Source organism: Ursus arctos, unplaced genomic scaffold (genome assembly GCF_023065955.2).
Source record: "Ursus arctos isolate Adak ecotype North America unplaced genomic scaffold, UrsArc2.0 scaffold_11, whole genome shotgun sequence".
Taxonomy (NCBI): domain Eukaryota; kingdom Metazoa; phylum Chordata; class Mammalia; order Carnivora; family Ursidae; genus Ursus; species Ursus arctos.
The window spans coordinates 7,816,475-7,841,479 of record NW_026622775.1 but is presented as its reverse complement, the minus strand read 5'-3'; the positions used below and the strand labels follow the sequence as shown (position 1 = coordinate 7,841,479).

General features: G+C 38.8%; 1 long non-coding RNA gene across 1 annotated transcript; it reads right to left on the bottom strand.

Moving 5' to 3' along the window:
• Positions 1–13,979: 13,979 nt before the first annotated feature.
• LOC130543330 (uncharacterized) lies at positions 13,980–21,874 on the bottom strand. The gene is made up of 2 exons (XR_008958600.1): positions 21,147–21,874; positions 13,980–14,486 (listed from the first exon to the last, which is right to left on the bottom strand). It is a non-coding gene; the product is annotated as an uncharacterized LOC130543330 (long non-coding RNA).
• Positions 21,875–25,005: the final 3,131 nt, after the last annotated feature.

Below are 25,005 nucleotides of genomic sequence, written 5' to 3'. Positions count from 1 at the left end.
AACATAAACAAATAAACAATAACAACAACCTGGAAATCACCACAATAGGCTAAAAGAGGGAATCAAGTATATACATTATGGAACTTCCACATATAGGAATGTATAATGGAATGCCATTCAGCCATTCAAATAATACTTTAGGCAAATGTTTCAGGTATAGGAGTTTTCATAGTAAAATCATTTCATGTTATTAGCTGTTTGTTTTTCTTCAGTGCCCTTCTTAATCTCTTCCACAACTGGCCTCTTGAGCTTGTTTCCTTCCGCTCCTGATTCACTCTCTACTCCTGCCACTTTCTTATCATTGGAAGCCTGCCTTGACTGTGCTTATGGCCCCCCACGTGCTGGGTTCCACCTGCCCAGAATGCCGTCACCTTTATTCTTCACCTAACATCTGTGCACCTTGCAAGACCTACATTAAGAAAGAGAGGGAGAAGCAAGATCCCACTGAGTAGGGATCTTGACTGTGGGGGAGAGGGGTGCCCTGGGATGGTGACTGAGCCAAAGGCAGACGCTTAACCAACTGAACTACCCAGGTGCCCCTAAATAAATAAATCTTTTAAAAAACTTACAATTCTCAGAAAACAGTCAACATTTCTCAAAGGTGTATATGCTTTGTTTCCTCAAAGAGTATAACCTCTTATGGAGATATAGAGATTCTTTTTTTTTTTTTTTAAGATTTATTTATTTATTTGAGCGAGAGAGAGCATGAGCAGTGGGAGGGGCAGGGGGAGAAGGAGAAGCAGACTCCCCGCTGAGCAGGGAGCCCAATGCGGGGTTCGATCCCAGGACCCTGGGATCATGACCTGAGCTGAAGGTAAATGCTTAACCAACTGAGCCACCCAGGCACCCTGAGATATAGAAATTTAATCATAAATTTGTATGATCTTATATTTTCTTAGATACGCAAAACTACCCCAATAGTATTATAAACACCATTATAAATATATTTAAAATCTGCATTAATTATCATATTTCAATCAAGCTTCAGAAAACATGGGGCCTATAACCTCTCAAATGTCTAAATAACTACTGATCTCTATTCCAGAACAGAGACTCATTACCATAGTTGGGAGCATAAATAGGATATTTGTGCAGGTCTAAAAATTAAAGGTATGTATTTTGATGTGACAAAATGGGTTTGGATTCTGTAATTTGTAATGTTATAGATTATACATTATCATACATTAGATAAATTACTTCTCTAAACCTCATAGGTTGTTGTGTGTATGTGGTGGGAGTTGGGGGTCTAGATGGGATATAAATCATTTATTGTGTCTGGAAACTCAATGACGGCAAAGCTATGTTAGGTATTATTTTCTTCCTTAATCTGACATTCCAGTATTTACATTTAAAAGAGTAATTACTCTTTTATTTGTAGGCTTTTGTATGTGTCATATGTTTTATCTTCACAACTACTATGTGGAGTAGCAGGACAGTGTTGCCCTTACGTTGTAAATAAGGAAAATGAGACCCAGAATTCAGATCTATGACCCAAGTTACAAGCTAGTCAGTGCTGTTTTCAGAGCCCTTGCTGATCACTTTCTGCTGAATTGTACTACATTGAGGCTTTTTGGGGGATGGGGAAGAGAATCCACAGGTGTTTTCTGATTCTGACTAAAAAGCATTTTCTTTTCGCTCTACTCTGAGGCTTGATTTTCCTCTACTTGCTTTTCCCTATTTGCTGAAATAAACTGAAGACCACAAATGACATGAAATGCGTGCTTCAGGGGCACCTGAGTGGCGCAGTCATTAAGCGTCTGCCTTCCGCTCAGGGCGTGATCCTGGCGTTTTGGGATCGAGTCCCGCATCAGGCTCCTCCGTTGAAAGCCTGCTTCTCCCTCTCCCATTCCCCCTGCTTGTGTTCCCTCTCTGGCTGGCTGTCTCTATTTCTGTCAAATTAATAAATAAAATCTTAAAAAAAAAAAAGAAAAGAAAAGAAAAGAAATGTGTGCTTCAATCTGTAAACAGACTACATCACCTAAAACGCTGAATCGACGTCCTAGGAAATTAGGGGTCTACCGCTAATGTGCCATTACTTGACCCCTTCAGATGTTTATCCAAGGCTGCCTTCCAGAGGATCAAATGTATTTGATAGCACATTGTGAATGATAAGTAGCCAGAGCGAACAAATGCCGAGTATCATTGCCCTCAGCATACCACGTGGCCACAGCGTTTTCATTCGTTTATAGGCGTTTTCTTCTCTTCTAACTCCATGTGCAACTGGGAAAACAAGCTAAGGACTCACCTTACTCAGAAGATAGTTTTATTTTTTTTTTAAGATTTTATTTATTTATTTGACAGAGAGAGAGACAGCCAGCAAGAGAAGGAACATAAGCAGGGGGAGTGGGAGAGGAAGAAGCAGGCTCCTAGCGGAGAAGCCTGATGCGGGGCTCGATCCCAGAATGCTGGGATCACGCCCTGAGCTGAAGGCAGACACTTAAGGACTGAGTCACCCAGGCGCCCCTCAGAAGATAGTTTTAATATAGTATAATTGATATTTTAAGTGAGGTTTATAGTTTACAGGCCCCAGAGCTTACTTTCCACACTAAACTCTAAGATGAAAAAAAAAAGCCTTTCTATGTGTGTCAACTATACCCAAATAATAATTTTTTTTTAAATGTAGAAAACAAGCAGGGTTGCTGAAGGAGAATTGGGGGAGATGGGTTAAATGGGTGATGGGTATTAAGGAGAGCACCTGTTGTGATAAGCACCGGTGTTGTATGTAAGTGATGAATCACTACAAGCCTACATGTGTAACTAATAATACACTGTATTTTATCTATCCGGAATTTAAAAAAAACTTGGTGGGGGTACCTGGGTGTTCAGTCGGTTAAGTGTCCCGACTATTAATTTCAGCTCAGATCATGATCTCAGGGTAGTGAGACTGAGACCTGAGTTGCGCTCCATGGAGCCTGCTCAGGATTGTCTCTCCCTCTGCCCTTCCCCACTGGCATTCACGCCCTCTTCCCTCTCAAAAAAAAAAAAAAAAAAAAGGAAAAGCAAAAGAAAAAAATTTTAAATCTTTCTATAGCTTCCAGACAAAATTGAGAAGGATAATAAATCTCTAAGAATTGGGCCCATTCACAAATAAACATATTAAACCAATATATTAAAGGTCCAGAACAATCTTACAACTAATCAACTAAAAGAACAGGAGTTTCAACTACACAAAACAAATCAATAGACTGAAATTCAGATATTTTAGCCTATGTAGATCTTTTTTTTTTTTTTAAGATTTTATTTATTTATCTGACAGAGAGAGAGCCAGCCAGCGAGAGGGAACACAAGCAAGGGGAGTGGGAGAGGAAGAAGCAGGCTCCCAGCAGAGGAGCCTGATGTGGGGCTCGATCCCAGAACGCCAGGATCGAGCCCTGAGTGGAAGGCAAACACTTAACAACTGAGCCACCCAGGTGCCCATAGCCTACATAGATCTTGATCCAAATTCTATTTCATATTAAATATAGGCTGAATTTTAGTTAGAAGCTGACATCGAAGATTTCACATTAGGGCTCCTTTGTTTCTTTTCAATTTTTTTCCCTATCTTTTCTCTACATAAATCTTTTTTCAGCTGAATCAGTCTAATTCTTAACCCCTACAGAGACACCTGGCTGACTCACTCACTAGAGATGTAACTCTTGATCTCAGGGTCATGAGTTCAAGCCTTGCACTGGGCATGGAGCCTGCTTAAAAAAAAAAAATATATATATATATATATATATAATATAAAATATATAATATATTATGTAAAATATATACTATATTATGTAAAATATATAATATGTATTATATAAAATATATAATATATAAAATATATTATATATATATTAATCTCCACATTTATTTCTGCCTTCTAGCTAGAGTATAATTGGATTTCCCTAGACTTCTGCAGTGGCCTCATCCTTTGATTATTTATTAGCACTTATTGTCTGTAGCAAGCATACAATTCTATGTATATATAATACGTATAGTGTAATACTTATTGTATGGTTATCTGTATTTTATGTATATAGTCTATTTCCCAGTTGCTATGTCATTAACATCTTGAAGTCAGAGGTTATGTCATACACTTGTCTTTATTTCCAGAACTCAGTCCTTGTCCTATACACAATAAGCATGGAGTAAATTACTGTTGATATTTTGGAAAAGTCACCAGAAATGGAAAAATCCCTAGAAATGGGCATTTTTTTTTTACATAAGAACTCTAAAAAGAAAGGATTATTTTTCTCACTTTCAAGTCATTTTTGGTTTCTTCAAAATAATAGGGAGTATAGAGAGACAAGTTTTGAAGAACTCATCGGTCTCTAGTGGACAACTTATACCTGTACATACATTATTATATTACATTACATTGATATATTAAATAACAATATACCTTATTACTTGAAGTTATTTCCGAGGTTTTTGACACTCATATCTACAAGTGTATCTCAGTATTTTACAAAATTTTATTAAGATTCTAAATAGTTATTAAGCTGGAATCATTTTTTTAATAAAATATTAATTATAGAGACAATGCATGCTAACAACATACAATATACAAACCTACAGACCAAGTATATAAGTGAAAAATAAGAGTCCTTTACTTCCTATTACTCTAGTCCCACACCCCAGTGGTCAACTACCATAAATTGTTTCTTATTTTTCCTTTCAGGACTCTTGCCACACATGTCTGAAAGATAGAATAAGTACATTTTAGGAATTATGTTATACATACTACTTTACGTGGTGTTTTTTCCTTTTTTTTTTTCTCCACAAGGGGCCTTTTTTCTCTTTACAATATAGCATGTTTCCATATCAGTATATATAAATCTACTTAGTTTTTTAAATTTTAAAATAATACTTGATACTTCTAATCAAGTATGTAACAGATATGTAATAATTAAATTGTGATGAGCCCGTACTGATATAATGAAACCATGAATTCTTGTCATTACTTTTCATTAAATTGAATTTTTTAATTGAGATAATTGTAGATTCACATGCAGTTATAGGAAATAATACAGCAAGATCCCTTGCACACTTTGCCCTGTTACCTCCATGGTAACATTTTGCAAAGCTATAGATAGCATATCACAACCAGTATGGTGAATTGATGCAATCTGCCAATCTTATTCAGATTTCCTGTGTTGTTTGTATCCATTTGTGTGTACGTGTATGTGGGCGTGCATATGTTTGTGTTAAGTTCTATACAATTTTATAACCTATTAATTCAGATATCCACCTCCACAGGCAAGATATTAAACAGTTCTGACACACGAGGATCCTTCATGCTATCCTTTTATAAACAGTCCCTCCTTACCCTTGCAACCACTAATCCATCCTCTATTTTTACAATGTTGTAGTTTAAAAAATGTTTATAGGGGTGCCTGCGTGGCTCAGTCAGTTAAGCATCTGCCTTCAGCTCAGGTCTTGATACCGAGGTCCTGAGATGGAAACTGGCGGCAGGTTCCCTGTTCCCATGCTCAGCAGAGAGCCTGCTTCTCCCATCCCTCTGTCCCCTTCCTCCTCCCCGCACCTTGTGCTCTCTCTCTCTCTCTCTCAAATAAATAAATAAATTTGTTTAAAAGATTTTATTTATTTGTTTGACAGAGAGCATGAGAGCACAAGCAGGGAGAGCCACAAAGGTAGAAAGAAAAGCAGACTCCCTGTTAAGCAGGGAGCCCTATTCAGGGCTCCATCCCAGGACCCTGAGATCATGACCTGAGCTGAAGGCAGACACTCAACCGACTGAGCCACCCTGGTGTCCCAATAAATAAATCCTTTTAAAAATGTTTTATAAATGGAATCATACAGCATGTTGCCTTTTGAGATTGACTGGGGTTTTTTAAGATTTTATTTATTTATTTGAGCGAGAATGCAAGAGAGCATGAGCGGGGGGTGGGGGGTTGCAGAGGAAGAGGGAGAAGTAGACTCCCAGCTGAGCAGGGAGCTGACACTGAAGGGGGGTGGGGGTGGGGGCCTTGATCCCAGGACCCCAGGATCACAACCTGAGCCCAAGGCAGTTGCTTAACCCACTGAACCACCCAGGCACCACTGACTTTTTTTTTTTTTTTGCAACAGCTGCCCTCTCGGGTTTCAGCGCTGTTCCTTCATGAAATCCAGGCCAGAATCTGTGGAATACAATATTTCGTCTTTTAGCCTTGGCACTCACTCCAGTAACATTTCTTCTTCCACCTGTCAGGATAGCCACATTTGCCACAGGTTGACTTCTGAAGGTGGTAGGTCTTAGCCCACAGCAGCGGCACAACAGGTGTGTCTTCTTGCAACACTTTCCAAATCGACATCCCCTTCTGCAGCTGAGACCTAAGAGTTGAGATTGACATTATTGCTCAGGGAGATTCCTTAGAGATTCAGCCAAGTTGTCGCATGCATCAGTTTCTTTTGATTGCAGTGCAGTACAAATCTTGATACCATACACAATGTGATGTTATCAGACACCACAGCATCTTCCAGCACAACGCATTTTACTAAGTCAAATATAAGGGACTCTAAAAGTCAAGGGTTGTGTTATGAAATTAATATAGGCCAGCCTTGGTTTCAGGAGTGTGATGGCACCTTTATGAATAAGGTCCTGGATGAGGTATGGGACGGTCTTTCCAACAGAAAATGTATATAGTTACTGGGGCGCCTGGGTGGCTCAGCCATTAAGCATCTGCCTTTGGCTCAGGTCATGACCCTAAGGTCCTGGGATCGAGCCCCACATCGGGTTCCCTGCTCAGCGGGAAGCCTGCTTCTCCCTCTCACACTCCCCTTGCTTGTGTTCCCTCTCTCTCTGTCTCTCTCTGTCAAATAAATAAATAAAATCTTAAAAAAAGAAGAAAAGAAAAGAAAATGTATATAGTTATAAAATACCATTGTGATTACATGTTTTACCATTTGGTCAACATGATTTACTTTGACCTTAAGGGACAAAAACAGTAATCTTAGACTGAAAGACACCTCCAGAAGGCTTCTGACCTTCTTCTCCACTGAGGTATTTTCCAATTCATCCAGGGCAATATGCCTGGTACATGAAGAGCCAATGTGCAAATCAGCTGAGTAGGCGTATTAAGATAGTATTACTCCCTACCCCACCCTCAAATAGGTAACAGTGACCATTTAGAGCAGTTAGGAAACTGTGAAGTAAAAGGAAGCCTGAAGAAAACTACAAATTGAGGACACATTTTACCTCACAATTGCTGAAATAGCTGTAGAAAGTGTTTCAGGAAATGTGAAATAGTACTCCTTCAAAAAGCAGTTTTCTAGGGGTGCCTGGGTGGCTCAGTCACTTAAGCATGTGACTCTTGGTTTTGGCTCAGGTCCTGATCTCAGAGTCATGAGATGGAGCCCGACGTCCAGCCCTGCGTGGGGCTTCATGCTGGGCAAGGATTCCACTTGAATTTCTCTCCCTCTCCCTGCCCCTCCCCCTTGCTTTCTCTCTCTCTCTAAAATAAATCAATCTTTTTTTTTTAAAGCACTTTTCTCAAGGAAGAAAGTAGAACAGAAAACAACTTTATAAAATATTTAAGAATGCTGCCATATAATAGAATTTCTTTTCCTAATAGATGTTGGTTCTTGGTGAGGTAATGAAGGGAATAAAAGCAGAGGAACAAGTTAGATATAATTTTATAGAGGAGAGAATATGCATTTGACCCTTTATGTTTTTTATCAATTAAAATGTGATCTAAGAAACTGTAAATTGGAGCAGAATATTCACAGGCAACTAGGAAAATTTGAATAGCAAATTTCATTGGTTTGCAGATGACACATAAATGTAACTATGCAAAAATAGATCAGAGAGAACAGGAGAGAAACAAAGACTAATTTACTTCAGTGACAAAATAATTTCTAGATCCCCAAACTAAACAATTATTTTCCTGTTTATGCTAAAAGTGTTTTACATGTTACTTAGCTTTTAAGTTAAGAATCTCTATTTTTCTTTTTTTTCAATTTGACATGCAAGCATAGTTTCATTTGGTGTCCTTGAAACAGTTTCTTCACTTCCATGCGTCTTTCTTTTTAAGTGCAAAAGGGTATATGGAGAAAAATAATACTGAAAGACCAGGATGAGGATAAAACATCCTTTATAGGTCAACTATTCAGACCCAGTAAGCACCCCACACAGCGTGACCAAAACCAACTTCAGCGGCTTCTCTCAGTGCAAACCACAGTGAAAACCAGAAATTCAAGAAGTATTTGAATCTTCTTCTCTTCCACCAATCTTTCCCACATCAGTTATTAAATTCTCTTCATACCAACTTCCTTTCTAGCAGTCCCTTTGTCTTTCTTCACAATGGCCAAAGTTTCAGCTCTTGCTTTTTTTTTTTTTCCATTTTACTGCAGGGACTTCTTGACTGCTCTCTCTGGCTCTGACCCTGTGAGATCCTGCGATCTATCCTACAATGACCTTTCTGCTAATCAGGTAGCACTTCTGCCTCCACTCCTTCTGAGGCACTGCATAGGATTCAGGATAAAATCCAAACCTTTTAATTTAATGCACAAAGCTCCTCACTGTCTGGTCCCTGCCCATGGCTTTTGCACCATCAGCTATCATTTTCACACGTTGCACACTGCACATAGTGCCTTGAATATATCTCGCTATTTTCCTCCATCTTGCCTTCAAACACCCTGCTCCCTATGACTCAAAAGCTCTTTCCTCACTTTTATAAAACAACGCTTGCTCAAGGTCCCTCTTCTGGATTCTGCTATCCCCACCCCCACATTAATCTAATTTAAAGTCCTGTTTTATGTTCTCATTTTACCTATGTTACTCTTTCATTCATTCATTCAAAAAATCATTGAGTGCCTACTGTGTGCCAGGAATTATACAATACCGTCACTATGCTTTGATAATTTATGTGTCTCTCCCTGCTTGAATGTAAATTCTCTGCATAGTGGATTCAATTTGAATAGTGTCTTGTGGTTGGATGGATGGATGGATGGATGGATGGATGGATGGATGGACGGAGATTTTAAAGGATAGCTGACAGTGCTCTTTATAAGCACCAAAAATATTTTTGTATTAATCATTTTATGTAGAAAATGTTCTAGGATGTATTATAACCTCCCTGCCTTCTGAAAAAATACTAGTACTGTTTGACCCTGCTAAATGACTCCTTCTTACTGTTCTTTGAAGTATTTAATTTTTTTTTATATTTTCGGTTTCATTCCTTGCTGATATGAAATGAGTTTTTGCTTACTCCTGTTGTTGATATGCTCTTTGAGACAGATGTTCTTCCTCCAACACCATTCTGGTGTGTTTATTTTTTTAATTTTAAAAAAATATTTTATTTATTCATTTGACAGAGAGCAAGCTTGCGTGCACAAGCAGGGGGAGCAGCAGAGGGAGAGGGAGAAGCAGGCTCCCTGCTGAGCAGGAAGCGGGATGCAGGGCTCGATCCCAGGACCCTGAGATCATGACCTGAGCAAAAGGCAGACGCTTAACCGACTGAGCCACCCAGGTGCCCCTGTGTTTAAGTTTAGAAAACACATCATAAAAATTGCTGTTACTGTATACAAAATACAAACAAATAGATAAAGAATGAGATCCTGAAGATTCTCTTATAAGAATAGTCATGAACTCTAGAGCATTGGACTTCATGACAACTAATTTTGCCTACTCAGAATATTTTCTTTCCTTCAAGATTCTTTGGGTTCTGGATAGCAGTAGCATTTCTGTAACAAATTTAGTGCCATTTACAAAATTAAAATCCACCAAAATGGAAATTATTGTTTGAATATATACCTGTTTAGAAAATAGTAGTAAGATACAGTATTGTGGGGGCACCTGACTGACTCAGTCCATAAAGCATGCAACTCTTGATCTCAGGGTCGTGAGTTCAAGCCCCACACTGAGCGTGGAGTCTACTTTAAAAAAAAAATGAATAAATAAATAAATAAATAATAAAAGGTATGGTATGTGAAAAGACAAGTTGTAAAATCAATTTGATTTAAAAATCTGGCACATTCTGTGATACTCCTCAGTATACGGTGAAATGAAAAGAACATGAGCTTTGGAAAAAGATAACCCAGGCCCAAGTCCCTGTTCACCCTTTGGCTAACAGCTATTCTCCTTTCATTTCATCTATAAAATCCCTACTCTGAAAATGGAGACAAAAACACTCTTCTTACTGTATTGTGAATAGATTAAGATAATAATTTAAATAGTCAACGATAATGTACCGAACACTTAAAAATTTTTAAGAGAGCAGCTATCATGTGAAGTGGACTTACCACAACAAAATGAAAAAATTTTAAAAAGATAACAGTTGAAGAGCAATGGCTTATTGGACATTTTCTCTTGCAGAAACGAACTCCTCCAAAGTCAGATAGGCATATATATCAGTAATCAAAGAAAGCAAGCTAAAGCCTCAACAAAATGGTAGATCATTAATGTTTCACCAGGCAAATCTTGTAATCCCTTCTAAAAGTATGCTATCAGTGCCTCTCTCAAACAACCTTGTAACCTCTGCTTACCTGATTCCAGCTTTGCTCAGCCTGGGGTCCTGAGATCTCCCCTCCTTTACTCCATTTGATTGTCAACAAGCTTCAGGTCTTCCCTACTGAACACTAGGCCCTTTTTGGAGAAGGTGTTTTCGTGTTTTGTTCTTTGTTTTTGTTTTTTGTTTTTCCTTAATTCTGAGTTTGTGCTAAGCACTTTATATCCATTAACTCGTTTAATTTCATGGGACAGGTATGGTTTTGGGTTTTTTTCTTTTATGTTATCTTTTTTTTTAAATTGAGATATAACTGACAAATAACATTATATTAGTTTCAGATGTATGACATAATGATTCAATACTTACATATATTGTAAAATGATCTAGTCACCACACATAGGTACAAATTTTTTTTCTCATGATAAAAACTTTATAATTTACTCTCTTAACAACTCTCAGATATAACTAACACAGTATTATTAACCATATTTGCCCTGCTGTACATGACATCCCTATGACTTACTTATTTTTTAACCGGAAGTTTGTAGCTTTTTTTAAAGATTTTATTTTTAGGTAACCTCTACACCCAATGTGGGGCTTGAACTCACAACCCCCAGATCCAGAGTTTCGTGCTCCACCAACCGTGCCAGCCAGGCACCCCTGAAGTGTGTAGCTTTTGACCCTCTTTACCTGCTTTGCCTATCCCCCACTCACACCCCCCAGACAGTTACTGATTACAGTCATACACATTTTATAGAGAAAATCTTGAGATAGAAGTTGAAGACTGTGTTCAATACGGTAAGCCAGTAGCCCATGTGACAATTGAGCGCTTGAAACATATCTGGGTCGCCTGGCCGGCTGGGTCGGCAGAGCATGCAACTCTTGATCTCAGGGTTGAGTTTAAGCCCTCGTTGGGTGTGGAGCCTATTTTTTTAAAAAAGAAAAAAAAGTGACTTCTCTGAACTGAAATGTATAGATGAAACACACATAGGATTTCAAAGACTTAGTACAAATTCGAAGAATGTAAATTATGTCATTAATATTGGTTTACATTAGTTACATGTTCAAATAATATTTTGTGTATATTGGCATAAATAAAATATGTTATCAAAATTAATTACACTTGTTTCTGTAACTTTCTGTAACTTGGTTACTATAAAATTTTTAATTACTTATTGGTCTCATAAGTAATGTGGGTCTCATAAGCTTCTGTGGGACAGCACTGGTTTAAGCTATTGGCTCCAGATCACTCTGATAGTCTTAAAGGCAGAGTTAGAACCTGGTAGTCTGACCTGGGAGCGTACACTCTTTACCCCTGTGCTCTGAATCTGCATAAAGCACTGAATACCTTCAGGCACACAGTAGCACCACGAATTCAGTGTGTGTCCTTTGGTCTTTGTCCTTCTACGTTCACTATGAACAGGCTCCCTTCCTGCACCTCTGCTTCCTTATAAAGTACATATTAAGGGGCGCCTAGGTGGCTCCGTCGGTTCAGCGTCTGCTTTTGGCTCAGGTTGTGGTCCCAAGTCCTGGGATCAACCCACTCCCAGCCCCCCACCCCACCCCACCCCGCATAGTTTCCCTGCTCAGCCAGGAGCCTGCTTCTCCCTCTCCCTCTGCCCCTGCCCCCTGCTTGTGTGCTCTCCCTCAATGTGTGTCAAATAAATAAATACATAAAATCTTTTTAAAAAATAATAAAGTACCTATTAAGTAAAGTAAGTTTAAAAAATAAAATAGCGTCCCTTGGATAGAGAGCCCAGGTAGTACTGAAAATCCCTTGCTTTGATGGAACTCACATTCTAGCCAGGGAGATGGAAGGGTAGAAAGATGATGCAAATAAATAGATATTATTTCAGGTGGTTAAAGGGGCTGTGAAGAAGAAAAGGAAGACAAACTCACAGAAAATGCCGGGAGAGTAATGGATGGGAATAGTGCTATTTTTAATAGATGGATCTGGGAAGTCCCCTCTGTCATACTGACATTTGCACAAGGACCTAAGTGAAGTGATGGAGCAAGCCTTGCAGTTATTTTGGGAAAGAGCATTTCAGGCAGAGAGAAAAGCAGGTGCATAGGACTTTGGGCAGGGGCAAAAAAGCTAATGTAGCCAGAATGGAGTGAAAAGAGATAGATGAAGTTAGAGGGAAGGGGGGCGGGACGGGAGCAAAGGGCCTGATGGGCCTGTTTGATCATTTTGATTGACACTGAATATCACTGGAGGTTTGGAGCACAGGAGTTATGCATTCTGAGTCGGGTGCTTACTGCTCTAAAAGATTCGACTGTAGGCAGCAAGAATGAAGGAAGGGAGCCCAGCTCAGAGGTTACTGCCCTTGCCCAGTTGTGCAAGTATGGTGGTTTAGATTAGGATGGCATCAGTGTAGGCGACAAATAAGGTCAGATTTGGATTGTTTATGGAGGTAAGGCTGACAAAATCTGAGAATGATTTGGATGTGAATGTGGAGACAAGATAGCAGTTAAAGTGGCCTAGCTACACAGGGCCTCATCTTATATTATTTATTCATGTGTTGATTCTTTTATAGATTTATTTATCCAGTATGTCTGCAGGCTGACCGAATACCAATAAATGGGCTGCATGCTGGAAAGGCAAGGAAAGAAAACCTTTCTGCCTAGCAGATTTTAGAAGCATATTTTTCAATAACTTTTTTTCCTGATATAAACTTAATATTTACTAAAGCTATTTTGAGAGGAAGAAGTAGCATGTATAATGCTTGTCTAATACAAAGTATCTACATTCCAATTTCAATAACTATTCCCCTTGCATCCTCTTCCAATTCTTCCTCATTATAAGTAGCACTGATGAATGAATGAATGAATGAATGAATGAACAAATAAATAAATAAATAAACAAATAATATTTAAGGAGTGCTCCTTTTTTAAATTATAGTATTAGATCATAATTTTATTTATTTAGTTAGTTAAGGTTTTCTTTTTAAGTAATCTCTACAACCCAACGTGTGGCTCGAACTTACAACCGTAAGATCAAGAGTTGCACACACTACTGACTGAGTCATCCAGGGGCCCACATCTATTATTTTTCATCCAACAATCTAAATCTAAAATTATGATCTAAAGGGAATCTGGCTGGCTCAATCAGTAGAGCATGCGACTCTTGGTCTCAGGGTCATTGAGTTCTAGCCCCATGTTGATTACTAAAGGTAGAGATTACTAAAAATAAAAAAAATGAATGTTTTGTCTAATACATTGAAATTTGTTTTAATTATGTCTCTCTCTTCAATATCTGTATGACGAAGACAAAAATTCAATCGAATCTGGCAAACACAACGTTTTATGGAGACCAAAGCTCTTAAATTCTCAGTCAAAAATCCCACAAGAACAATCTCTCAAATTATTTGATTGATCTATGAAAAGATAGTTATTTAAAAACTTTTGTTACTGTGGCTTTACTGTTATTTCATATCAAAAGTAATACACTTATTTTTAAATTTTTAGAAATACAGAAAGAAAGAAGTAGGAAAAACAGCTTCCTCTTTGTCCCACTACCCATCGCGGAGAGACTGCTGGTAGATTTTCTTCCAGTTACTGTTTTAATGCTTAGATTATTTTATTTTTTAAAAAAAACTTCTTTGTACTACTATAAATACAATTTTACATCCTGACTTATTCATTGGACATTTTTCCAACCAGTTTTCACAAAAATACTTTTTTTTTAACTGAAATAATGTTCTGTGGAAGTTACTTGGATATCAATATGATTAATATTTGACTATTGCTAACCCATCCATCAGGGTTTAATCAGGTTAATCTATCAAGTTAAGCGATTATTTTCGTCCTCCCTTAGCACCCCATGTTCACTGAACAGACTTTCCCAAAGAGTGGAGGTATGTTTGCAGAAGTCTCCATGCTAGATTTTCCTTAACTCTTCACCCATTATTTTGAGTTTCCTTCATTCCATCTTGGTGCTGCGTTTGTCCTTACATAGGCTTTCCAATGTATTTGTTGGTTTTCCACTTTTAATATGTCGGTAAGCCATCATATATGCATATGAACTGTAATCTTCATCTCCTTTATTAAAAAAGCAATACTCGATCGCTTAAAAAAAAAAGAAAGAATATTATAAAACAGACAAGGAAAAGGAGATAAAAACACTGTAACCCAAGCAACAAAGCTAACTCCTGGAATATACCATTCTACATCTTTTTTTAAATGTCTATGTACATGTATATGCCCCTTGGACTTCATCTGCACTTATCTGTGTTGTCATTAACAGTGAAGAAAACCCAAATTTCATCTTGGAAAATAAATAAATGCTGCATCCTTGGAGTGGAGTTTCATATTCTTGTGATTTTTTCTCTAAGGCATTTCAGAAGTCTTATCTATTCAGTTCAGGGAACAGAAAACACAAAGTGAGAGAGTTGATGCTGGAGGTAAAAGAAAATGGAAAAAATAAGTCAAGGTCAAAGAAGAAGAGCAGGTTCAGAGGCCCTGGATCCTCAGCTGCTGCTGCTTCTCATCTTGCAGCTGGCCTCCTGCCGAACACCAAGTGGCTGCCCTTGACTTCCCTCCTCCATCCTGCCCTTGAGGAGACACACATTAAGACGTGATAAGCCTAAACCCCTGCTCTCCTGTGCTAACCCTACAATGCGCAAGCCTGTGACATTCCAGCTGGTACCAAGTGATTTCTTAGGAGTTCTAGTGATTGGTGTTGCCCTAGGGGACTTCCTTGTTTGGTAACATTGGTGCCTCAATACAAAATAGAAGACATCTCTTGCCACAGGAATGCACAATTTAAATAATTTAATTATGTTTAATGTTCCACAGAATAATGAATATATATATGGTCTGTATGCTTGATATTTATCTATTCTATTTTATAAAATAGATATTCTATTTTATCAGCCCCATTTGTGTTGATAAAACGTAAACTTTAATGTCAGATAAACTTGAAATATTTCTCCTGACTTTGCCACTTACTAGTTGTAAGAACTTCGTCAAGGATTTTAATTCTCCAAGCTTCAATTTACTTAGACAAAATGGAGCTAATAATATCTAACTAAAAATTTAAGTTTTTTTTTTAAAGATTTTATTTATTTATTTGACAGAGATAGACATTCAGCGGGAGAGGGAACACAAGCAGGGGGAGTGGGAGAGGAAGAAGCAGGCTCCCAGCGGGGGAGCCTGATGTGGGGCTCGATCCCATAACGCCGTGATCACGCCCTGGGCTGAAGGCAGACCCTTAACGACTGAGCCACCCAGGCGCCCCTAAAAATTTAAGTCTTAAATGCAATAATATATTCAAAAAAATGAATATAAGGCCAGGCAGATAGTTTTTTAGACCTTCATTTCTTATCACAGCCAGAATGTTGTCTCCTGTATTTGCTGCAACTGAAGAAAACAAACAAGCACATGTAAACGTGAGTTCAATTCTTTGCCAGCATAGGCATCTGAGAATTTTTGCAAGGGAGAGAGAGCTCCTTGGTCTTTCAATGCTGCAAAATGGTGCCCAACACTGCCATTTACTTATCCCAGCTTAAGGAGTGTACTTTGGTGCATGTCAAAGAAAAGAAAGGGATTGAGAATTTGCAAGAGTGGCCAGGAGAACACTCAGGAATTTTCCAGCATGTTCATAGGGCCTGCTCTAATAAATCAGCAGCAAAGTTACACAGGACTTTGCATCAGCCATCAGCTTCAGAGACTTTCGATATAAATCTGATTCAAGCAGAGAATTTAGAAAGAAAAGAGAAGAAAGAATTGCTGGGCCAGATCCTAGAAAGAATTTAGGATTCAAAAGGAGAGAGCCATGCATATAGCATTGAATGAATACCAAGAGCTAAGAGTTGGTCAGCATTTTTTTTTTTTTAATTTTTTTTTTTCGATGAGTTAGCAATGATGGGTTTCCCTTAATGATGGGTTTGCAGTAAGAATATTATTTCTGGAACAATGTAATCTGAAACTTTTCTCTTTATTTCTTATTTTACCTCTTCTCACTGAAAGAGTAGTTTCATTCTCACACCACCAGCAAAATTCAGGGCACTGGATGGCTCGTCTTGTCTCCTTAGTAAATTCTTATCATAGTGCCTGTGCATATTAATTGTTCGATATATGTTGGCTATTTCTAACATCATTGTAACACACATATTACATATTGTCATTATTTTACCTCTACAATTTTGTAGTCCTGGAAGGGACAGTACATTGAAGATGTTTTAGACCACATTATTCTGCTCAAAACTCTCCAGTGGCTTCTCATCTCCCTCAGAATAAAAATAATTTTTTTTTGGAGTGATCCCCAAGGTTCTATCCTCTGACCTGTAGCTTCATGCTTGGCCTCAACTCCTGCCACTCTTCCCCTTATTCATTCTCACCATCCAGGCTGGCCTTCTTGTCCTACCTTAATATCTGAGGTACACTTCCACCTCAGGGCCTTTGCATTTGCTCTTCCAGAGCTTGAAGCTGGATTTCTCCCTACCTCACATCTTTTAGGTCTCTGCTCAACTGTCATCTTCTCAGTGAGACCAACGCTGAGTGCCCTATTTAAAACGGCAATATCTGCATACACACCACCCACTTGAACTCCGTATCTCCTTTCCTGGCTTTATTCTCCATGGTGTGTATCATAACCCAACATAGCGTGTGCTTGTGTGTGTGTGTGTGTGTGTGCGTGTGTACATTTATATACAAATCTATCATCTATCTATCTATCTATCATCTATCATCTATCTATCTATTTCTTGCTATTTCCCTCCACTAGAATATAACCTCAGCCAGGGCAGATATATTATTTTATTGCTGATGCTTAGCCCATAATAGCTGTATAATAAATATTTGCTGAGTGAATAAATGAATCATATACATTGCCATTTGTAATGGAAGATCCAAGAAAAAATTTTAATAAAAGTACAATCATGAAAGGAGGCCTGAGAATCAGATGGATACCACCCAAGGTGGTAAAGGACACAGAATGGGCAGCCCTTTTTTTTTTTTAAGATTTCATTTTTAAGTAATCTCTACACCCAGTGTGGGGCTCAAACCCACGATCCCGAGATCAAGAGTTGCATGCTCCACTGACTGAGCCAGCCAGGAGGCCTGAGAATGGGGCAGTCGTGGAATCTGAAGATAAACCTGTCTACTTGATCATTTTACAGAAGGCCAACCCACTTCAGACGACCAGAAACAAGACTGCATTAATCCTGGCAATTGAGGAAAACCCAACCCTCATTTCAGAAATTCTACTGCTGTATTAAAACCCTTTTGTGGCCATTTCTCATTTATGTTAACAGATCTCTCCTTCTCCCCTAAGGGTACTAAAACCAAAAAAAAAAAAAGAAAAATTACTTCAAGGGCCTGGAAAGGAATGACTGACTAAATATAGCCACATTGTACTGTAAAAAATAAAGACTGCCAACAGAAGTCTGCCAAAATAAAAGCTGGTCAAGAAGGCACACATTACGTTGTTCCTGGTTTCGACTCTGAGATAGGAAAGTTTAAGAAACGGCGGATAACAGTTCTCTATTTTGCATATAATAACCAGAAATTTTAAATGATCTGGTATTTGGCTCATCCTTTCAAACTGTAACCTGGATATTTAAAGGCAGGGACTACGTGACTCCAGGCAAAAATATACTGTATCACATTGGAAGCTCCGTTCGCCTTCCCAGCTGCTGCAAGAACATTTGTCATGTGGTGACAGCATTCTCGCTCCTGAGAGCACGCACAGCCTCAGACCAGTATCCTGGCCTCTGCCACGGTTTCTGGGTCTTCGTGAAATCAATTGCCAATAACCTTTCAGAGCAGAACACTATAGGGAACGTCATAAGTCCCCTCCTACCTTTTCAAACTGTTCCCAAGAGAAGTATATAATCAGAAGAGGTGACATTTCAGTGATAGGCAGTTTGGGGCCAGAGGTATAGTGAAACCTAACACTTCTTCAGGCCTTAACACAGTCTCACAACTTTGGGATTAAACATCAGCGTTGGACGTCAACTAAAGCAGAGTCATCAAAAACGTGCTCTGGAAACTTTCAATTATAGCTCTCTCTTTCTTGGCATAGGTAAGTTGGACAGGAAGCAGAGATGGAGGGAAATTCTATTTTAGAGGATGGTGGTCTTTTTTTCACAGAGGCTTTGGGGAAAGAAAATTAAATATAAACAGAGAGGGGGTATGTCGGATGGAAGCAGACAATAGGTTAGCTCACAAGGGAATACGGTGTGGGTTTAAGCGAGTAGAAGAAGCCAAATGATATGTGAAAATTTGTTGTATGAGGTAATAATACACTTCCATGGGGGTGCCTGGGTGGCTCGGTCAGTTAAGCATCTGCCTTCAGCTCAGGTCATGATCTCCAGGTCCCGGAATCGAGTCCCACATCAGGCTCTCAGCTCAGTGGCAAGTCTGCTTCTCTGTCTGCCTCTGCCTCTGTGATATCTCTCTCTCAAATAAATAAATAAATAAATAAAATCATTAAAAAAAATGCACTTCCATGGCGTTAGCGTCAGATAATCATGAAAACAGTGGTTCTCAAAGTGTGGTACCTGGACAAGCAGCATCGGCATTACCTGGGGACTGGTTTAAGATGCAAATTCTCAGACCTACCCCAGACTTACTGGGTCAGAGACTCTGCAGGTGGAGAGTTTAACAAGCCCTCCGGGTGATGCTGATGCCACCCTAAAGTTTGCGTACTGCAGGATCGCGTGCCCTCGTGCAGTAATTCTCCGACATTTAATGAGCGCCAGTCACCTGCTGAGAGATCACGACTACCAGGGCCCAGTCCAGAACCGGTTCTTCATCAGTTCTTGTGGGCTCGTGGACGACAGGAAAGGGGGGAACAGGGAGCATAGTCACATAAATTGAAGAAGCAGAGCTACTCAACTTCCGTCACTATCTCTTACTTTTTGGTTTTTATTATACTCAAACTTAAAGAACAAAAATTAATCCCTAACACCATAATATTTTACTGAGTCGAAGTCAGTATATACATACTACTTTGTGATACAATCTTTATTTATTTATTTTTTTTAATTTAAGCTTTAGCTTTATCTATTAAATGATTTGAGGCTATTGCTTTTTTCTCCCCCACTTGGTTTATGTGCACACTTCCACGTATCAGTTTAACCGATATGCTTGCTATTTTTAGGCTTTACAACCTTTCTTTGTGTTTCCTTTTCACTGGCTTACAAATATTAAGCAATTAACTCTGACATTTATGACAAACAGTGGCGATAGCATTTGAATCTCCTACAGAAGAAGCAGTTAGTGCTACCCAGGGCTAAGTTCAGCTCAAATAACAAAGAAACAAAGAATCAGTCCCAGTGCTGTAGAGACAACAGTCACAGGAAGTAATTTAAGGCAATTAACAAGGACCATAGTAAGAAGCACCTCAGAGCTTAAGTGATTGGGGAAAATGCAGTAAAGAAGTGATCAAATGGGAAGGCTCCTTCAGAAATGAAGTTTTGGAATTAGTACTGAGAGGAAGTGATGGATACGGATTGGCAGAGAGTGGGAAAGCCATTCCAGGTTTAAAGAATGGCTTTTCCAGGGGCCCACAGAGAGGAACTAGCAAGTCATGTGCTGGGTGCTATCTGCCAATTAACTTGGCTCCAGAAGAAGGTCATGTTAGGGAATAACAAAGGATGAGGTTGGGGAGTTGACAGTGAGCCAGAATGCTAAGCTAAGAGATATGGTAATCAGTAAGCAAGGAATCTTGATAGATTCACAAATGAGGCAGTGATGTGATAAAAACAATTAAAGAAAAAAGTTGACATCCAAAATGAGTATTGATATAGAAGTAAAATCCATGAGTTATGTTGTTGACAATATAAACCATTTAAAGCAAGAATTATTGTGAATAAGATATATAATAATAATTTGCACTATTATCCCCTTTCTCCTGTTGTTTGTATACTTAATGCGCTTTCAAAGCTCCCTGTCCTATTTCCTCCAGCATCGCGGCATAAAATAGTTTTATTGTAAATTTGTGCTAGAAAGAATAGGCTTTGACGGATACCCCGAATTCTATAATGCAAAAGTAGTTCCAGTTTTCTGGAAGCAATCTCAGCACTGTACTTCTGCAATACATTTCTGAAGCCACTCCACCTGCACGGAGCTGTGGAGGCTGCAGTGTTTAACCTCAGCCAAACCAGTGCAGCCCTTGCTTGCAAGATCCTTTGCATAGGCTGTCAGCTTCATTTAGCGCAATTGCATCTCTACTCACATTTCACAGCCTTTATCCCGAGCAGTAACAAGGCTGCAAGTAACTCTTAAAAATCTTAATATTTTAGATATGCCAAGTATATGAAATAAAAGGGAAAATCTGATGCTACACTGTCCTCTTCTAATCCTAAATTCTATTTTTTAAATTTTGATATTCTACATATATAAGAAGCAATCTATAATTGAGCCGTAATTGTTCACTCCAGGGTCCACATAACTCCGGGATACTGTGGTGAATTTAAATCAAGAGCAGAGCTGATGGGTAACAAATCAGTGTGGGAATTTTGCCAAGGCTTGATAGCCTCGGGAGGGATGATTTCCAAGTGAAACTTTTTCAAACCCATTGAGGAGCTAGGCAGAGCAAAGTAGTGAAAAGTGGAACCCGTAGATTTAGTTCAACATGTTTAAATAGCAGCACCAGTTTTTTTGGCCAAAATTGTATTAAGTATTGAGAAATGAGGTCTGGGGTTTGGGAGAATAAGTCATTGGAATAGTGAGAAAAAAAGGGTAAATACTTCCTACCTGATATAAACCAAAGAAAATCACCAGGCAGATTCTTTGATAGCAGGTGCTTATTATTCTTAAAATTTCCTCTCTGTTCCCACTGTTCCAGAACCTCTTGTATTCCTATGGGCCCATCAACATCGTGGAGTCAGGAAATATATACATTTGCCTTAAATAACGAACGCTTCAACCTGAGGAAGGAGAGAGGGAGAAAAAGAAGGAGAGAAGCAAAGGAAGAAGAGGAGACGAAGGGAAGTGTAATCATTTAATTAGTATGGGAAAGTCTTCATTGGGAAATAGGAATATACTCTTCCCAGGCTTCATTTTCCAAATTCTTTTCTGAGTGTGAACATCAAGTTACACTTGTGTCTGATTTAGCATTTAAAGATTCACTTGGGGTGCCTGGCCGGCTCAGTGGGTAGAGCATGTGACTCTTAATCTCAGGGCTGTGAGTTTGAGCCCCACATTGGGTGTAGAGATTACTTACCGAAAAAAAATAAATAAATAATAAGATTCACTTGTCATGTGACATGACCTCCACATACATCAGAGTCCACTGGAAAGAAGAGGGACTGCTTCTAATAATGGGAAAATTGGCTCTGTTGAGCTTAAAGAATTTTTCTAATAAGGGATATTCCTGGGGAATTCTTTTTCCCCAGGATAAATTGGACTATTAGTGGTGTTTCTCCTAGTGTTGGCTTTAGCACCTCCAGGATCTGGGACAACTCCATTTGTCCTGTGACTTTGGGTAAGTGATTGAATAACTCAGGGCTGCTTCTTCTTCTTTTTTTTTTTTTTTTTTTTTAAGATTTTATTTATTTGTTTGACAGAGAGACAGCCAGCGAGAGAGGGAACACAAGCAGGGTGAGTGGGAGAGGAAGAAGCAGGCTCCCAGCGGAGCAGGAGCCCAATGTGGGGCTCGATCCCAGGACCCTGGGATCACACCCTGAGCCGAAGGCAGAGGCTTAACGACTGAGCTACAAAGGGGCCCCAAGGGCTTCTGTTTCTCATCTGTAACACACCAGATGATGCCTGTGTGTCTTTTTTGCATTTGAGAGCTTTCATCTATGATTATTCCAAGAGCAGCCCTCCTTTCTCAGACCCACCTATCCTTGCTTCGGAAAGAACTTGAACTCTTAGAACATCAATAAAATAAAATGTTTAACCTGTTGAGCCTATTCTATGTTCAAGGGATTTTTAGTTCCTATATTACAGAACTTAAAGAAATTTTCTAAATTAATTACCTACATAATTTGAGACTATGAGTTTTTTGTGTTTCCTTTATTTTTTAAGATTTTTATATATTTGTTTGTTTATTTATTTATTTATTTATTTGAGAGAGAGAGAGAACGAGTGGGGAGAGGGATAAAAGGGAGAGGGAGAGAGTAAATGTCAAGTAGACCCCACACTGAGCGCAGAGCCTGACTCAGGGCTCCATCACAAAACCCTGAGATCATGACCCGAGCTGAAATCCAGAGTCCATTGGTTGCTTAACCAACTGAGCCGCCCGGGTGCCCCTTGTGCTTCCTTTATTGATTCTTACTGGAAACTGTGTTTTGGGACTCCTGGATGGCCAGTAGGTTAAGTATCTGCCTTCTGCTCAGGGCATGATCCCAGGGTCCTGAGAGCAATCTGAGTTGGCTCTCTGCTCAGCCAGGAGTCTGCTTCCCCTCTCCCTCTGCCCCTCCCCCCGCTCATGCTCCCATTCCCTCTCTCTCTCTCTCTCAAATAAATAAATAAAATCTAAAAAAAAAAAAAAGGAAACTTGTATAAGGAAAAATATAAGAAAATAAAATAAATAACAAAAATGAGGAACTTATACAAAGAACTAGATAAGAAACCGAAGACTTAAAACATAAGAGTAAAAAGAATGAATAGGAAAAAATTGGCCAAAGAAATGTGCAAAATGTGTCAAAAAAAGGAACATTACTCATGTTTGCTTATAGGTGAATCAATGTGCATTTTTTGTCATTCTTTCACTGTGCACATCAAAATGATATTACTTTGAGACCTGAAAATTCTTTAAAATTTAAAAAATAGGGGCACCTGGGTGACTCAATCAGATGTGTCTGACTCCTGATTTCCGCTCAGGTCATTATCTCAGGGTCATGAGAGAGAGCCTTCTGTCAGGCTCTGTACTGGATGTGGAGCCTGCTTAAGAATCTCTTTTTCGGGCACCTGGGTGGCGCAGCGGTTAAGCGTCTGCCTTTGGCTCAGGGCGTGATCCCGGCGTTATGGGATCGAGCCCCACATCAGGCTCCTCCGCTATGAGCCTGCTTCTTCCTCTCCCACTCCCCCTGCTTGTGTTCCCTCTCTCGCTGGCTGTCTCTATCTCTGTGGAATAAATAAATAAAATCTTTAAAATAAATAAATAAATAAATAAAAATAAATTTCACAAGGACTATGGCATGGAAAGCTTACTTTTCTCATATTACTCCTTAAAAGTTGTTCTATCATTTATATAAATATCAGTTATTAATGTCTGTAAGTTATTGGTAATTGCAATATAAAAATAATACCTTTAATATAGGTAAAATGTCCTTAAAAAGAAAAGAATAGGGGTTCAATTTTGATTCTTCTAGTAATGAACATGTATAAAGCCCTTACTACATGCCAGAGTACTTACATGCTGAGGCACAAAAAGGTAAAGTAACTTAGCAAAAGTAGTTAGTTAGTAAGTGGTAGGATAGGTTTTTGAGTACAGAGTCATAAACATCATGAAATACTCCCTAAATATTCTACCAAGGTTGCTGTCTATGATGAGGAACATTTTCAGTAGAACCTAGGTCTACAGTTAATATACTTCTATGTGATTTCACAGATGTTGGCCTTACAGACTAAACCAATGGAAAAAGATGTCTAAATTAGTTAAAATCTGATTTAAAGAATAATTGAAAAGAATTACATTCTCTATTTTGACATATATTCCTTAGCAGTACTTCAAGATGGACTCAGTGTAAGAAAATGTCACTAAATAGGAATAATTTGAAGTTAATATTATATGTGAATATTTTTAAGTAGTAAAAATAGTTCATCCTCTTATAATTAAAATAAATTTAAGCTATAATCTTTTATCTTTTTTAACAGTGGACAACACAATGATTTATTTAATGTATACATTATGAAATGATAACCACAATAGAGGTTTTTTTTTTAAGATTTTATTTATTTATTTGAGAGAGAGCGAGAGAGCAGAGAGCACAATTAGGGAGGGGGGAGGGAAGGACGAGCAGAGGTAGTGGGAGAAGCAGACCCCCTGCTGAGCAGGACACACACACACACACACACACACACACACACACACACACACACCCTGCCAATGCAGCACTCAATCTCAGGACCCCAAGATCATGACCCGAGCCGAAGGCAGACGCTTAACCGCCTGAGCCACCCAGGCGCCCCAACCACAATCAAGTTAATTAACACATCCGTCACCTCATGTATTTCACCAATGTTTTATTTTTCCCTTTTTTGTGGTGAGAACACTGGAGATTTACTTTCATGGTACATTTTAAGTACACAGTACAGTATTGTTACTTTTTTACAGATTTATTTATTTTAGAGAGAGAATGTGTGAGCAGGAGGGAGGGGCGGAGGGAGAGAATCTCAAGTAGACTCCACACTGAGGTTACAGTGTAAGGGTCTAACTTCATTCTTTTGTATGTATTTGTCCAGTTTTCCCAACACCATTTATTGAAAAGTTTATACTTCACCCATTGTGTATTCTTGGTGCCTTTGTCAAAGATTAGTTACCTGTGTGCATGGGTTTATTTCTGGGCTATCTATTCTGTTCCATTGGTCGTTGTGTCTGTTTTTATGCCGGTACCATAATACAGCTTTGTAATATAGTTTGAAATCAGGAAGCATAATGCCTCTAGCTTTTTCTTTCTTAGGATTGCTC